At 36.0% G+C, this 15,674-nt stretch overlaps 1 long non-coding RNA gene across 1 annotated transcript in view; it reads left to right on the top strand.

The window, feature by feature from the left end:
- The window catches only part of LOC113888665, a 29,468-nt gene extending 16,575 nt beyond the window's left edge, over positions 1–12,893 (top strand). Inside the window, exons 2-3 of the long non-coding RNA XR_003510031.1 lie at positions 10,003–10,080; positions 12,251–12,893. This is a non-coding gene — a long non-coding RNA (uncharacterized LOC113888665). The remainder of the gene's footprint in view (positions 1–10,002; positions 10,081–12,250) is intronic.
- The last annotated feature ends 2,781 nt before the right edge of the window (positions 12,894–15,674 follow it).

Raw genomic sequence — 15,674 nt, 5'->3', positions numbered from 1 at the left:
ATTATTGGCTTAGTTGTGGATTACAACACACCTGCATTTTAAATATTCCAGTGGTGACTATATATGAGGAAACCTTTGGCTCTTTAAGAGAATATTTGGTGGTTAATTTGTACCTGAGCAATAAAGTTGCTTTAAAAAAAAAATCCACAAAATGACATGGAAAATGAAACAGTTCATTGTTTAGGGAATTTAATAGACACCCAATCTAACGGAGTAAGATTTTTAAGCTTATTATTTCTCCATTTTTCTTCTGCCCCCGTATCCTCTTGTAGATGAATTAAGACTACCTTTGGTTGAAACTTTCAGATAGTTATTGATGTTTTATTATGTAAACTTTGCAGTGCCCCTGCATAATAATGGCTGTAGAAATAGGATTGTTTAATAAAAGGTCTGAGTTATGTAATCTTGGGAAAGTTAGTAATCTCTTTGACCTTTTACTCCTTATCAACAAAATAAGGTGTTAACAAATTGTTTTGGTAAAAGGTCACAAACTTTTCTGATGTCTTTAAATAAGATATTTGAAATTATTAAGCATTAATAATTGCAAAAATGCATTAGTTTCTTCTGCCAGCTAAACTTAAGGGTTCTAAATGCTCCATGACAAATATGGCAAAGAATGGACTTAGAGCAAGAGAGCATTATCTTTCGTGAGCCCTTCTCAGCACATGCCTGGTACTTTTCAGCACATGCCTGGTATTTCTCAGCATAGCAAAGGGTTGTAACTGAGTCAACATGGGTGCAGATCTCTAGTCACCACAAGCATAGTCCAGGAAAGAAAAACAGCTACGTTAAGTCACATTTCAGTATGCCGTTTTCTTCCCAGAGGGTTTCCTGTTGGAAATTTGAGGCTGCCCTTTTCTGATTAAAGTTTGTAAACGTTGTCTGTGTTTCCATCCAGATTCAGCAAAGGGAAATCATGAAAGCCACAGACGGAATTTAGGAAGCACTGATTGATGGGGAAAAATAAAAATATCTAACTACGTTTAGTACTTACAGCTAAATGATAGCTAAGTGGCGATATTATAGACAACGCTTCATAATTTTTGTAGAAAAGATTCCAGAACAGGAAAAACTGTTTGGGAATGGTGGATGTAGAGTTATTTTTTAAATCATGGGGCAAAGCCCTTGGATGACCTTTGATGAATAGCATGAACTAGTTGGATGGGGAGGTAAGTTGAAGCAGTATGGTTGTGATATTCTGACCTTCCATCTCCTAGTTCCACAGTGTATCTGTGTTGAAAAGTATGTCTCTCTTTACTGTTCTTTAGGGCTTTCCCCTAAGGAATCATTGAGTCACAACTGACGAAGCCATCAATTGTTTTGTTATATGCCAGTATTGTCACTGAGATCTCACAAATTCATCTCTGAGAGGGCAGCCAGGAACGACAGAGCTTCGTCTATCACCTCCTCTTGCAGTAGGTCAGTCTTAACACAGAACTGACTGGCAGCTGCCGGGCCGTGTTACAGGGTCCTGTGGGGACGCTTTGTGTATTCGTGCTTTTTCTAAGCACCAGGGACACCATTGGCCCTGCCCACTGGAGAATTGCTTCGTTCCAGGCAGGCAAAGGGCAGGAGGCAGGCGCCTGCAGTACTTTTTCTGGTGGATTTTGCCAGCTAGAGGAATGACACCTGAGGATCCTGTGGCAGAGTTAATCCCCCTGTCCATTTTTGGTTTCCCTCAGTTCAGTTATACGGCTGGAGTGAGTGCTGTATGAACAGCTGGCTGCCTCTGGAGTCTGATGTGGACCCAGTGTTGTTTGCCTGCAGGGGCAGCCCTTGGAGGGATTCCCCTGCCTGGTTCTGTCCAAGAAGTGCGCCCAGCCTGTTGCTGCTTGGCTCTCAACACTGACAGTGTGGTGGCAAACAGGAGCAAACTGCCCACCAACCTAAATTCCTGCGTTTAGCTAGGGGATGAGAGAACAGAAGAGGCTAAATCTTTATTCTCAGAAGCATCTAAATCTTTTTACGGAGTCACCATATTTGGTGTGAGTTGATTTGGGCAGAGGGTCCCTTTCCTGTAGGGGTGATTGCTTTAAGAGAGAACAAAATGGATGGAAAATACATAAAAATGGTTGCCCAAGAGAAGGGATTGGAATCTCCAATTCTCTAGCAGTGTGTATGTGTGTGTCTCCTTGGTTGTTCTTTAAAAAAAAATAGATGGATGATGGAGGAGGAAGGAAATGAATATAGTACAACGGACTATAAACTTAATTGGTTTGTAGTATATTTAAAAAAAGTCTGGCCTTTCAAAAAGTCAATTGAGTAATAAAGCAGCCTGGGGTTCTAATCCCAGACACACTGCTGATTCTTATTGTTTAAATTGTTATAGTTATTTTTTAAATTATAGTTCACCAGACCTTCACAAACTTGCATTTGTCTGTGCCCTATGTGTTTTTTAAGGCTGCTTTCAATCATAAAATTGACTTTATCTTTGAGTGTGAGCAATAAATAAGGAGCTTGACTCAAAATCATCACAAAATATAATTTATGTGTGTGTTTCTAGAAGTGGATATGAATCTGGCAAAATGTATGTATAAAATTAGTATCTTTGTGCTTTTAGGAAATCCGCAGTTAAGGACAGAACATGTTATACCTTTTGAAAGGACAATGAACCTTTCACTTCAGGCCAACAGTTTTAAAAATAAAAGGAAGTAGCTTTCAAAACCAAAATAAAGTTAATGAACATTAAATAAAGTTAATGTTTGTTAGTATAAACACATTGTTGTGTAAGTGTGTCTGTAAGTTACTAAATAGCCTAATATCTATATGTATTTTCAGTAAGTTCTTTTCTCCATATTAGAAAATTCCTAGGAAAAGGAATGAGATGATTATTATCACCAAATTTGTTTAGAGTATGTAGATTCCTGATCAGAGTAATGATTATAATTTATGTATTTCCAAATGTGGATTAATATGCCATTTGCCCATATTATAATTTTAGCTTAAATATATTGTGTGACTTTTCATAATATTGAATCATCATTTACATATACATGAAAGATAAGTTTTCTTTCAACTGAAACAAATTTATATTTATGTACTCTCTTGGGTTGACCCGTCATTTCCAGTGGTGGGGTTTTAGTTTGCTGTGTGTGTGTTTGGAAGTAGAACAGTAATAGTCATTTATCACTTCCTGCCCTGCTGCTCAGTCTCACTTGGAATTAGCTAATCCGGGGCCATAGATCTGCTTCGGAGGCTCTTATCTCACAGGGCTTGGTAAAACTAGAAGCAGTACTTCTAGCCATCAGAAAATCAGAATAAATTTGCTTTTAATGGTACAAATACAGATTCCTTATGAAAACTTTATAATGTACATTTTATGATGTGTATATTATAGTGAATCCTCATGTATCCATTATTCACTTTTAATAGCCACTGTTTCATGTCCAGTCATATTTCTTCTGTCCTCTTCCATTTTTTGGAAGAAAATACCATGCATTTCACCACTTTATCCATAAATACTTCAACTCAATTAATTTTAATACATTTTAAACATTTTAGACATTTTAAAACATTCTAAAATTATAGTTTCCTTAAAAAAGTAGAGAAAGCTAAAGTCACCTTTTGACCTCTCTCTAATCAAAAGCTACCACTTCCATCTGTCCACTCCTAAAAGTAACTATAACTGTAATTGATTTTAGAATGTGTCCTTTTATCAATAACTCATTGTTGTAATGATGAAATCACATAAATACCTTTTTATGTGTAGCATATATTATTATTCTATATATTAAAAATTATAGGTTGACATCAGACTGTTTACAACTCTCATTTTCATTTTTGAGATACAGATTGTGAGCCTGTTCTTCAGTGAGTCTAACCTGTTTATATTTATTGTGAATATGGATATCTGAATTTATTTCATTTCTCTTTTTTTAATGATGCTTTTTCCTTTTTCTTTATTTTCTATATTCCCAAACTCTTTTAGATTGCTTGAGTATGGTTTGTTCCATCTTTTTTCCTCCTGGTTTATAAATTGTAAATTCTATTTTTTTTTTTTTTTTAGTGTTTTAATTTTAACCTACATGTTTGGCTTATTTTTCTAGTGGAGTTTGAAGTGAAAGTATTTCTATTCTCCTTTGACTAGAATATTTTAGCCAGGAATATTTTCATTACTTGTGAATGTTTTCCTCAGTTACTGTGGTTTCATTTATAGAATGAAACCTTATTAGTCAGATCTCCCATTCCTTTATCAACAGTAGATTTATGATTTCTTTGATTTAAGCCTGATGACTTTTCTCAGGCTCTGATCAAAACTGAATCCTTTACAGTATTTTATTCACCTGCTGTAGTAGAAGTTCCCCATGCTCTGTTTTTTTGAAGTAACTATCTCTCTTGTAAAATTCTTAATTGTCTCAGTTTTCATATTAAAGTTGTATTTGCTTGTAAGTCCCCTCAAATCTTTATTGGAAGTAGAGTATCCACATGAATTAAAGGAGGAAGGGTTCATCTTAAGAAAGATACTGGTTTATTTGGGATGTGATAGTATGATGCTGTACCGAAGCAGAGTATGATAGGTGTGTTTGATTGGAACAGAGAGCCTCATACAGATTACCTTTGGCAAAGTGGAGTGCACGGTAAAAATGGATGTCAGTGGCTGTTTCTTGGGGGCCAGTTTTACTTAGTTTTCCTCTCATTCACTGTGTTGGGTCTCCCAGGCTATACTTGCCTCTCTCCTAATGTCAGCTGTGTTCTTCTGTCTCTGTCCACTGATTTGTTTCTGTCTCTCATAACTCAAGCCTATGTGTGCTCCACCTTAGCTTCTTCATTCTTACTCATGCTTCTATCTTTTCAACTCTAGCTCTACTACTAATTGGTTAATTCTTTCAAATTCTCAAGAGAGAGACTCTAGCCCAGTTTTACCTCTTAGGTCAGCACTTAGGTTGTCTTCCATTGAGAGAGGGGCCCACCCTTTGCTTCCTTGGTTATGGTTGGAGGAGGGGGGCATAGCATAGTATGCAATGGCATATTCCTTGGAGCAGGGGCTGTGGGAAGGTTGCAGTCTGCAGTAATTAGTTCAGGCTGCTGTAAATAATGCCATAGACTGGGTGGCTGAAACAGTAGAAATTTATTTCCCCACTGCTGTAAAAGGCTGGGAAGTTCACCCTCAAGGTCTAGCAGGGTTTGGTTTCGGGTGAGAGCTCTCTTCCTGGTTTTGTGGATGGCCACTTTCTCACTGTGTACTTCCAAAGAAAAAGCATGGCTTTTCTTTCTTGCTTGCATGTGATAAGAGGGGGAAAAGGAAGGAGGGAGAGGAACATAGATACCTCTTTGTCTTCTTATAAGGTTTTCAGTCCTCTTGGTTTAGGACCCCACCCTTATAACCTCATTTAAACTTGATTATTTCCTAAAAACCCTATCTCCAAATATAATCTCATTGAGGGTTACAGCTTCAACAAATGAAGTTTGGGGGCCTAGCAGTCTTATAAGGCACTGTAACACTCACTCAGCCTTTTAAACTCTTGATCAGGACAGAGCTTTATGTCTAGAACATCATATCACTTACTATTTTTTTTTTGAATATTCTCAATCTTGATGGTGTTAATATTACCATCCGATCAGTAACTCAAGCAGGAAAGCTGAGATTCTTCCTAGACTCATCTGCCTTATCTTCACATCACCAGGTCCTGTTGCTTACAGCTCTTAATCCTCAGATCTGTCTCCCATTTTCATTTACTTTTCACTTTCATCTCTTTGAAAATGCTTCTTAACTGGTCTTCTTGCTTCCAGTTTTTATTTCTTTTATAGATACTCCACACCATCACCAGAATGATCTTTCTAAACCAAAGATTGGCTGTATCACTCACTCTACCAAAAGAAGCTTCAGTTTTAAATAAACTCTTCACAGATGGCACCCAGGGCCCTCAGTGATTTACCCTGTAGCCACATCTGTTCCTCGCCACCTCTCTTTTCCTTGTCCTTCAGGCCCAGTCCAGGCCTAAGTAAGGGCTTGCAGTGCTCAGAAGGTACTGTGTGCTCTTGCCCCTGTGTGGGCAGCCTTCCATCACCCCTTCTGTCCTACCTCCCAACTGTTTTTTAAAATTCCATGCACGGGTCGCTGCCTCCAGGAAGCTTTCCCTTTTCTCTTCAGTTTGGGTTTGATGGCATCTCTCTTTTGTATTCTTATTATTTCCAATGTCTGTTTGCTTTTTTTTTTCTTCTTCCATTCACTTGGCCCATGAGTTCTCAGACTGTGTCCTCATTCCTCTAATTCTCCCACCCAGAAACATGCTCATCATGTAGGCACTCTGTGAGTTGCTGAATCAATAAATAAGAGAATTTGAGTTCTTTTGTAAGCTTGTGACCCATCTCAGCATATTCATTTTGGACAGGTAATTTATCTTTTCATTTTATAAAAGAAGGATGAGACCATCAATCAGTATGTGACTTACATTAAGGCAAGGTTCCTGGATACTAGATTTTCTTTGATTTGAAAGAGCAAAAAGAATGAATAAATTCTATTATTATTGAAGGAGTTTGGAGAGATTCATAAATGTCAACTTCAAAAGAAAGATTTTGTTCACAAATGCTTTTCTGATCAAGCCTGTAAAAATGAGGGAGAAGTCCTACAGAACAGATGCTAAAAAGAGCTGACTATTTTCTGTTGGATGATTGCATGATGCTGGTGGGTAGCTGGACAGTTTTGTGCTCTTGGAACAGTAGTTCAGTAACCCTAGAATATGAATTATGACTGCCAGTGTCAGTTTTTCTGTCATGGCCAATTGACTTTACGACAAATTGCCTACAAATGACTACAGCCTTGCATTTGTCTACTAACTTCAGGTAGTGCTGAGGCAGCTAAGAATGAGATGAATGCTAAATTTAAATGCATTAACGGATGCTGAGCAACTTTGACAAGCCGTGAACCATTGCAGCAAGCTCTTTTAGTGGTGTACTTCTTTTACAGTCAAAATAGTTAAGATATCTAGAAAATTGTATGCATTTGGGGCAGTTTCTGTTAGTAGAATTATTTTTAGCATAAGACATTTTCACTTGTTAGTTGCCATATAATCTGTGTTGGGCAAGAATGATTTGTTTTATGTTTCAAGTAATGATTCTCAACTACACAAAAGCTGTGCCTGCACATTACCAGTACAACTTGTTGAAAAGTAAAATGATTCCTAATTAATCAGTTTCTGTTTCTAAAAGAAATGAAAGAAGCTGTTTGATTTTTATCCTCGATTGGAACCAGTGTTATCAACCACTTGATGGAGAATCGAAAGGTCACGGCTAAAATCATAAAGAGGATTTTTAAAGGATTTGTCATTAAAGTTCTTCAGGAATCATAGAGTCCTTAGATTAAAAATGGTTTTTAAAATTTGCATTTTTCCTAAGCTAATATATACAAAGTAGGCTTGCCAGATACAATAATGGATCCCTGGTTAAATTTGAATTTCAGATAATCAAGTTAGTGTTTAGTGTGATTATATCCCAAGTATTTTGTGGGATATGCCTGTACTAGAATTTATTCATTTATCTGAATTTCAGATTAAACTGGGTATCCTTTATTATTATTTGCTAAATCTGGCCACCGTATACTGACACAAAATATTAAAATCCAGAAGAAATGCAGCTCAAAATGTTCTGTTCTCCACCTCTTGACATCCAACCACTAGTGTCTTTGGAAAGCTTGCAGGAATAGTCTAGGCTTTTATATATATAAACATTTATGATAAGGGTTTCTCTGAAAGAATAAGCAATTCTACTTCCACGTAACTGACTTTAGGTGAACTTTTGGATGCCAGGGTGTTTCACAATTGAGAACTACTTACTCTGTGCTTTCTCTGCAGACTCCTCATGAATCAGTGGGCCTCTGAATCCATAGGCCAACCTCCATCCCCCACCAAGCCATGACTACTATTTATCTTTTGAAGTTAATTTTTCATAGAGGAAAGAGCATAGAACTAAATTTTATTGTGCATACCAAGTACTCATGTAAGTAATTGTATTCTTTCAAAACTTTATGAATACCATTCACTTGTAATTATAGATTCCAAGCTCAGAAAAGACAGATGAGTGACATAACAAGGGTGTAGAGCTAGTAAATGGTCAGGCTGAAATTTTAACTCAGGTCATCAGACTCTCTCGTCAATGCCCTTTCATTACTGTCACGCTTCCTCTGGGGCAGTTGCATTAACTACATGTTTGTAGTCCTGGACTTCCTGCTGTTGGGGTATCTTTCCATTTGTTTGTTTGTCAGAAGTTAATAATTTTTTGAGAGAGGACCTAATAATACTCTTTTATGAAGGATTCTTATATTGTCCTTTAAGATCTTCCTATATTTTTCCCTGTGAAACCATGCAAGGCTTGGCCTTGGAATGCTCATCTACATGTGATCAACATTAATCATAAAAACAGAGAGGTAGGTGTTTTGCAGTGAGCTGAAAATTTGTATGTTTATCTCACTTCTCATAACAAACCCAAAGAGTAAGTGTATTTTCTAGGAAACTGAGGTTCATATGATAGGCCCCTTGTTCAAGGCTGTATCACTCTTAATTTCACATTAGAGTCAATGCTCTTTTTTCTTAACTTTTTATCTTTCTGAGTTAAGTTTTCATAGGGGAAAGAGCATAGAATTAAATTTTATTGTGCATACCAAGCACTCATGTATATAATTTTACTTTTTCAAAACTTTATGAGATTTTCTAATACAAGTGTCAGTACTTGAGCTGTTTGACTATTTGAAATGGAGTCATTTTAAATTGTCGGGCTTAAGAAAGGTCAATAGGTATTATTCTCAGAGTTTACACAGAGCTAACCATCAATGGTCTGTGCATCTGCTCCTGCATACCAGATTCTTCTTTTTCTCCCAAAGGCATTCTTTCTCAAACAGGGGGTCAGCTTGTTCCTTCTCAGAGAAGTCCCCTGTCTCATCTTTTAGATGAAAAGTGAGGATCTCTGGTTCTGAATTCCTCTTCTCCATTGAAGGAATGACCCACTGACTTCTGATGACTGTGGGTTTTCTTCAAGGGGAAGGATCAGTACAACTTGGAGTCAGTTGTACAAAACTGTTGGACAGCAGAGATTCAGGATGAGCTAGTGATGTGGGTATTGTCAGCGGAGACCTGCATCCCGTACTTGAAAGAGTTTAGATGAGTATAATCAGAGAAAGATAAGATCTGTGTGGGTTGAAGGAGTTTTTTTGAGTAGGGAAAAAGATTATTGACAGGAGGGTATTTTAAAAATGTAAAATATCTTTGGAATGTTGTGCTCTCCTTTATTCAGTTTTTCATCCATGGTTTAATATATCTTGCACTCACTCGCTGATTGAGCATCACAGTTCATTTCTTAATTGGTGTGTCTGAATTGTCTTCCCAGTTAAGACTAGGAGCATTCAACAGCAGGGTCATATCTTCTACTTTTTATCTTAAAAATATTTTTTGCCTACAGAATTTCTTATTCAGAGCCTAGTAAGCTCCTTCCACTTTGGGTAAGGATCTGTAAGTGAATCCAGAGTTATAGTGGTCTCTGTTGAGGAGCTTTTAAGGAAATATTTTGGATACTTCCACCAACTTACTTGGGGCTTCCCATGTGGCTCAGTGGTAAAGAATCCGCCTGCCAATGCAAAAGATATGAGTTTGATCCCTGGTTTGGGAATATTCTCTGGAGGAGGAAATGGCAACCCTCCCCCAAATATTCTTGCCTGGAGAATTCCATGGACAGAGAAGCCTGGTGGGCTACAGTCCATTGGGTCCCAAAGAGTCAGACATGACTGAGCAACTGAGCACCAACTTATTTAAAATAGATTTTATGCCTTTTACCTTATTATACAAATGCAATCTGTATACATTTATGCAAATCTTATTCAAATATAAGATAATTTTGAATAAATCCTAAAATGAATACTTTTTTTTTTAACCTATACAGAAAACTATCTTATCTCCACAATATCTTAATGGTCAGAGGAATCATAGTAGTATCAAGTGGTTTTTAAAATATTTAGTTTTAGAACATAACTTTAAAGTTGTAAAACATAACCATTTCATTTTCTTTTCTCCCTAGAGTTCCATTGTAGTCGTTGGTTTATAATCATTCTAAAGAAGAACACTGAAATTTGGAAAAAAATGTTAGAAACTATAGGTAAGACCTATTTCTTCCTGTTTTGATAATGATTTAAAATTCTTCCATTGGGATCTTTGAAATATGTTCTACATATTAAAATTCTGTCTATAATAATTTGGTTATTTTTTTATCCACTATCATTGTACTAGGGCAATGTGTTTCGATATTTAGATGGTTTCATACGAAGTGTTATCAAATCACATCATTTATAAGCAAAAGTTAAAAGCATATGAAGTGTTCTACCAAATTTGGGTTTTAAGAAAGCTTAATGTAAACCCAGTTCCAATTTATGAACTCAGTTCTGGTTAAAGTTTGTTTCTGGATAGCACCAGAAGTATAACAGTATTTTTAATACTGAAGGTCATTGCCTGTGTCTTACTTTTACTTTACTCTTGGCAGGTTAAATAGTACTGAGCTTTTAAGTTGGTAAAACTGTTATAACAGTACCGAATAGGTTGACAAACTTGAGTGACAATTTATGGTAGTTTAATTTCTGCAGTAGATAATTTAGGTTGAAATATCCAACAAATTTTCTAGACTTCTGTGTTGATCTTTTTTTCCCCCACACTGTACTGCTCTTTAGTTTTAGAGAAGCTAGTTTATAGAACTGGTTTCAGATATGTCAGGTATGGAACATCCAGTCTGTCATGGTCCCTTATCTGACACTGCAGTCTTCACCTTTTCCTGGGAACGCTTTGGGTGTGATTATTGGAAGGTATTGGAAGGTATCTGTGATGCCTTGATGATCATGGCTGATACCTTGACACCTGCAGGTTTTGAGGAGTAGTGGGAAGTGGGTGGCAGGAAAGGAGGAACTGTTTTTGTGATCATGAGGATCATTACTGTTGACTTTTGTTCCTGGTACTATGACCATAATAAGAATGCATGGGTGCACATTTCCTATCACCTATTTTATACTAAAGTCACACAGAGTAAAGACTAATAGTTTACATAGGAAAGTTCCTCATAAGAAAGTGGACAGCAAAGGGGAAATACAGAATTATTTAAGCCATTACCTATAATCTTCATTTTGTAAGTTATTACTGAGTTGTACACCTTTCAAGAATTGATGTGAGAATTCATACTAGATTTATTTTTTGAGATACCATGGGAAATATGACCTAAAATCAGTTCTTAGGCATACCTTTATTACTGTTTGCTTTTAAAATTCTGCATATGAGTGTTTAACTTTGTGCATGAACTCATGGTCAGCATTAGTTAATATTTTAGTTTCTCCATTCCTGCATAATCATATTTTTGCTATCAAAAATGTCTCTAGTGATAGTTCGCACTCTTTTATTACTATGATATGGCAAATATATTTTAATAGATATCGTCGAGAATATGTTAGGGCATATATCTTAGCAGTCTCCAGTATTTTTTAAAAATTGTAGCTTCACTTACATGGAAGGGAGAGAGGGAGTGAGAGTGGGATTTTGAGAGATGTTTTTAACTGTTATTTATGGTAGCATTGAACTGTCTAGAGTCTTGCATGTTGGATGTTAGGATTATTAAGGATGCCCTTATGGAAAATACTAACTTTGGCACCTTGGTACCTTACACAGGTGATTAATAAATAAATTGTATTCAGTTTTATGCTTATGTACGTATGCTATTTAACTTGGAGGTGAGACATTTCAAGCACTAAAAAATTGTGTTTTTGAAGGAATATGTGTTATTGTAATGTATTTTCAAGTAAATGCAAAAATATATAATGCATTGCCTCTTACTTAATACATGAAATTGTTATATTTTAACTGTTATACTTCATCAGTGACATTATTTACCTCTACTTATTAGTTATATTTCTAATTTTTCTTATATATACATTTTTAATAAAAAAGAAATAGCATTTATAAGATCACAGAATGTTTGGTTTTAATTAATTTTTATAAAAGTTGAAACAGCTGGTATTAGAAGCATGTCAGATATGCATCATCTGAATTTGTTTCCATACTTAGTTAGTTGCATGTACCGTACACTATAACCAGTTGGCTGCTTTTAAACAAACTTTCTTATTAGAGGCTTCAAGGTTTGAAGAATGTATTTAGAGTGACATGTTTTAGTCCCTTCTTTTTTCCAAGTCAATTTTCATGTCTCCCAAGAAATAGTTTTAGAATTTCTATAAGCATGGTTTGATGCCTGTCTTTTGAATCCTGTTACTGACTAACACTGCTCTTTGGTTTAGACAAAAATCGGGCCCTGCAGGCAGCAGAGCGCTTGCAGGCCAAGCTGCGGGAACGTGGGGATGCAGCAAATGAAGACAAACTGAACCTTCTCAAGTCAGTGCTGCAGAGCCCGCTCTTCAGCCAGATTCTGAATTTTCAGACTTCCATACAGCAGCTGAAAGACCAGGTAAGACATGGTGTGTATCCACAGGAGGCCTGCAGAGCATGGCATAGAGCTTGTAAAGTCTCCTGTTTTTTTCTGAAAGGCTGATTGTTGTATGTGTGAATTAATTGTTAATGAGGTCATTTAAACCTCCAAGTGAGACTTCATGTTCACTGTGGCTCCCCACTTGGCTGTGCCCTCAGTTATTTTCTTAATGGTCATGGCTGTATATTGTAAATGATATGACATTGTGTTGAAAGCTGTGGGAAAATGGAAGAATGAGTTCCTGCAGGAGAGGAAGATGATAAAAATATGTTTAGGGTGGATGGCTGTAGCTTGGTTTCCATCATCACTGTGACTCATGGTTCATGTGATTGTGCTTATTCAAATTCAGACATTCATCACACTTAGAAGATTTCAGATGAGCCTAGATTTGCATGTGTAATCATGTATGTGAAGAAAGGAAATCACCTCTATGTTGACAATAGAAGGAATAATTACATTGTCATCACTTAGAGGCATTGCAATTCTCACTTCTAAAAAGAGTGTAAGTAGCAATTGCTACCATGACAGCATCAGATGGGTGATAAACATTAGGACTTCTAAATGTAACACAGTGTTTATTTCTGTAAAAATTATGAGCACTAAAAAGTCCTAGCGTTTATATTAAAATTGAAACATAATGCAATGACAGAATGAAAACTGAAGTCATATGGTCACTGAACTTACTTAATGTAATCACCATTTCTCAGGTTTTTTAAAAATAGTTTTTAAATGGTAGTTATCCTCACAAGGTTTGAAGTTTATCTAATTATGTCTTCAGTCCAAGTTAATTCTCATTCTGATGTTTTAGCATTAATCTAATGGTTATGGCTAGCCAATATTCTGCCTTAAAAGTTTAACATGAAACCTGAAGATTAGTTTCATAATTCAGTTGAAGAACAGCTTCAATTAACAACAACAAAACCCCAAAATCTGCCAAATGGAAAAAGAACAGTAGTAGCAATAGAGAAGGAATTTGTTAAATGTCATATAACTTCTTAATCTAGCTATTTTAATGACCCCCCCCAAATTAAGTACATAGATCAAGAAGAATCTTTAAAATATTTCTCTCAAGTGAATTTGTACACACTAATTTTAAAAGTGATGATCATGAATTAAGAAAAAGAGGTGGATTCATTATATATAATTGTGTTTTTTTCCTTTGTAAATTATTGAAAAAATTGGTTTCAGGTACTCATTTTCAGAATGGATTGGCATTCTTTTGGAGAAACCAGTATTATGGATATTAGTATAATTATGGTATAGAAAATTACCTGGTTTTTAAACAATGTGAAGATGTTTACAGATATCTTCTCCCCTTATTGTATTATGTGGAAATATGACTTGAATGAGAGGGAAAGCTGAAAGAAAAATTACTAGTGATTATGTTAGGAAATGCTGTTAGTCTAGTGAAGCAGCTGTCAAAATGTCCCTGCTATCTAGTCTTATGTAAGGGGAATAGCTTTTGTACTTGACAGGTCTGCTGAAAGGAGGGAAGAAAAAGGACTGCTTGTTGTTGAGCTTGTTTTACCCTTTCCGAATGGAACTAGGATATGGGATCTGAAACTATTTGGGGCCCGTGTAATTCAACCTAAAACTTCTTTGGAAATTACTGAGGATAATATCATGGAGCCTCGTAGTCTAGGACTATGGACAGTATGATCTCATTTTATTAATGACAATGCTGTTATACAGTTGACCCTTGAATAACCTGGGTTTGAACTGTACAAACTTGTATTTTCTCTTCCTTATGATGTTTTTGATAATGTTTTCTTTTCTCTAGTTTGCTTTATTATAAGAATATGGTATATAATATATATAACATACAAATATGTGTTAATTGACTATGTTATAGGTGAGACTTTAGTCAGTAGTAGGCTATTAGTAGTTAACTTTTGGAGGAGTCAAAGCTATAATACTTGGATTTTTGACTGCATCGTAATTGATGTCTCACCCCACTCCTCGCCCCTGTGTTGTGCAGGGGTCAACTGTATTTCAAGGCTGTGATGTTCGTGAATTATGTAGGTGTGTTTGACATGACTTTCCTGTTTTCGGCTCATTGGTCACCTCTTCAAATAGTGAAAGGGACCGTGGAAACTATCTGTTCATCCCCCTGCTGATTATAACAGATTAGTTTACAGAGTAGAGCCAGAGGTGGAACTTGGACTTCTTGGCTCCCAAGGCGCAGTCCTTTCCCACGTTTGACCCTGAAGCTTGTCTTACATCTCCCCCAGACCAAGGTTAACAGTGCCTGGATGCCATGAGAGTTTAGTGTCTGTTGAAACCATAGATAACGTCCCACAGTTTTTGTACTCTTCACTTTACTCTCCATTCTTTACCAGTTCAAAATCATTTATTTTTTTCTTGCCTGACTAGAGAAAATTTTTCAAAAACTTGTAATATTTTCTGTTTTAAAGTTAAACGTATATATTCTAAGTGTTATCATGTTAGATTTAAATTTTCTATATCATTTACCAACTGCTAATTTATTATTATTTGTAATTTAATATTTAAGTAGTGCATCTAAGGAGTGAGTAGCTATACAAATCTGATGAATGGCCAACTTTTATTTATTATCTTTCACCTAAATTACATTTTCAAGTATTTAATTTTATATGCATGATAGGAGCAAGTTACTATCTCTGTCTCTTTTAGTATTACTGTAAAGTTTGACCCCTTTAATTTTCTCTTGCCATCATTCTGCCTTTTAGAAGCAAAGGGAGTGAATAATTGAAAAGCCCAAGGTATATTCACCATATGGGGAACATGATCATATTGTTGTATAATGACAGATGTTAACATGCCTTGTTGAATTAAACCTACTATTTTTTTCCCCTTTTCATTACTTCTTTTCAGTAATGTTTGATTTTTCCAATTTGCTTCTTCAGTATTAAGACAGCCCTTAGAAATCAAACTGTTTCCCTTGGCAAATTAAAACACTTGACAGGTGTGTAACTGAGAGGGCAAAAAAGCCATGCCCTGAAGGGATGTGCTATTTAAATATTGTCAAAAATATTAACAGGTCTGAGAGTATAATTGATGCCTCTGGTTAACTCTGCCACATTGTGTATTGTTCTAACCACCAGCTAAAAGGATGTGTGCTGTTAAACCTAAAATAATCTCTAATAGCTCCAGTTCATTTCCTATTGCATGATCCTGTTTTAAGTGAAGGGGGGTGGATAACTGTGACTTTTGTGTCAATGATCTGTCAAATGCAAATTCTCAAGTAGTGTCCTCTC

The sequence above is a fragment of the Bos indicus x Bos taurus genome, unplaced genomic scaffold, assembly GCF_003369695.1.
Source record: "Bos indicus x Bos taurus breed Angus x Brahman F1 hybrid unplaced genomic scaffold, Bos_hybrid_MaternalHap_v2.0 tig00000782_arrow_arrow_obj, whole genome shotgun sequence".
Classification (NCBI taxonomy): domain Eukaryota; kingdom Metazoa; phylum Chordata; class Mammalia; order Artiodactyla; family Bovidae; genus Bos; species Bos indicus x Bos taurus.
Note: the sequence above shows the minus strand (reverse complement) of the source record. Positions and strands in the feature narration are given on the sequence as shown.